We start from the raw sequence: 2,163 nt of genomic DNA, 5'->3' as shown, positions 1-2,163 counted from the left end.
AGTAAGAACAGAGAAGATGGTAAAAGAGGGGGAGGTATGGCATTGTTGGTCAAAGACAGTATTACAGTTGCCAAAAGGATGTTTGGGGACTCGTCAACTGAGGTAGTATGGGCTGAGGTTAGAAACAGGAAAGGAGAGGTCACCCTGTTGGGAATTTTCTATAGGCCTCCAAATAGTTCCAGAGATGTAGAGGAAAGGATAGCAAAGATGATTCTTGATAGGAGTGAGAGAGACAGAGTAGTTGTCATGGGGGACTTCAACTTGCCAAATACTGACTGGGAACACTGTAGTACGAGTACTATAGATGGGTTAGTTTTTGTCCAGTGTGTGCAGGAGGGCTTCCTGACACAGTATGTAGACAGCCAACAAGGGGCGAAGCCACATTACATTTGGTACTGGGTAATAAGCCCGGCCAGGTGTTAGACTTGGAAGTTGGTGAGCACTTGGTGATAGCGATCACAATTCTGTTATGTTTACTTTAGTGATAGAAAGGGATAGGTGTATACCACTGGGCAAGAGTTCCAGCTGGAGGAAAGGCAATTATGATGTCATTAGGCAAGATTTAGGAAGCATAGGATGGGGAAGGAAACTGCAGGGAATGGGCACATTAGAAATGTGGAGCTTTTTCAAGGAAAAGCTCCTGTGTGTCCTAGATAAGTGTGTACCTATCAGGCAGGGAGGAAGCTGTAGAGCGCTGGAGCAGTGGTTTATGAAGGAAGTGGAATCTCTGGTTAAGAGGAACAGGAAGGCTTATGTTAGGATGAGATGTGAAAGCTCAGTTAGGGCATTTGGAGGTTACAAGGTAGTCAGGAAATACCCAAAGAGAGAGCTCAGAAGAGCCAGGAGGAGACATGAGAAGTTATTGGCGGACAGGATCAGGGTAAACCGTAAGGCTTTCTATTGGTATTTAAGGAATAAAAGAATGACGAGAGTAAGATTAGGGCAAAATAGATAAGTCCCCTGAGCCGGATGGTTTTTATCCTAGGATCCTCTGGGAAGCCAGGGAGGAGATTGCCGAGCCTTTAGCATTGATCTTTAAATTGGCATTGTCTACAGGAATAGTGCCAGAAGACTGCAGGATAGCAAATGTGGTTCCCCTGTTCAAGGGGAGTAGAGACAGCCCTGGTAATTATAGACCAAGTTAAAAATCACACAACACCAGGTTATAGTCCAACAACTTTAATTAGAAGCACATTAGCTTTCGAAGCGACGCTCCTTCATCAGGTGACAGTGGTGGGCTCAATCCTAACACTAGAATTTATATGGCTATAAATTCTGTGTTAGGATTGAGCCCTCCAATATCACCTGATGAAGGAGTATCGCTCCGAAAGCTAGTGTGCTTCCAATTAAACCTGTTGGACTATAACCTGGTATTGTGTGATTTTTAACTTTGTACACCCCAGTCCAACACCGGCATCTCCAAATCAATTATAGACCAGTGAGCCTTACTTCAGTTGTTGGTAAAGTGTTGGAAAAGATTATAAGAGATAGGATTTATAATCATCTAGAAAAGATGAATTTGATTAGGTATATTCAGCACAATTTTGTGAAGGGTAGGTTGTGCCTCACAAACCTTATTGAGTTCTTTGAGAAGGTGACCAAACAGGTAGATGAGAGTAAACCGGTTGATGTGGTGTATATGGATTTCAGCAAGGTGTTCAGTAAGGTTCCCCACAGTAGGCTATTGTACAAACTGCGGAGGAATGGAATTGTGGGAGATATAGCAGTTTGGATCAGTAATTGGCTTGCTAAAAGAAGACAGAGGGTGGCAGTTAATGGGAAATGTTCATCCTGGAGTCCAGTTACTAGTGGTGTACCGCAAGGGTCAGTGTTGGGTCCACTGCTGTTTGTCATTTTCATAAACGACCTGGATGAGGGCATAGAAGGGTGGGTTAGTAAATTTGCAGATGACACTAAGGTCGGTGGAGTTGTGGATAGTGACGAAGGATGTTGTAGGTTACAGAGAGGCATAGATAAGCTGCAGAGCTGGGCTGAGAGGTGGCAAATGGAGTTTAATGCGGACAAGTGTGAGGTGATTCACTTTGGTCGGAGTAACCGGAATGCAAAGTACTGGGCTAATGGTAAGATTCTTGGTAGTGTAGATGAGCAGAGAGATCTCGGTGTCCAGGTACACAGATCCTTGAAAGTTGCCACCCAGGTTGA

Source organism: Chiloscyllium plagiosum, chromosome 34 (genome assembly GCF_004010195.1).
Source record: "Chiloscyllium plagiosum isolate BGI_BamShark_2017 chromosome 34, ASM401019v2, whole genome shotgun sequence".
Lineage (NCBI taxonomy): Eukaryota > Metazoa > Chordata > Chondrichthyes > Orectolobiformes > Hemiscylliidae > Chiloscyllium > Chiloscyllium plagiosum.
This window is presented reverse-complemented; position numbering follows the sequence as displayed.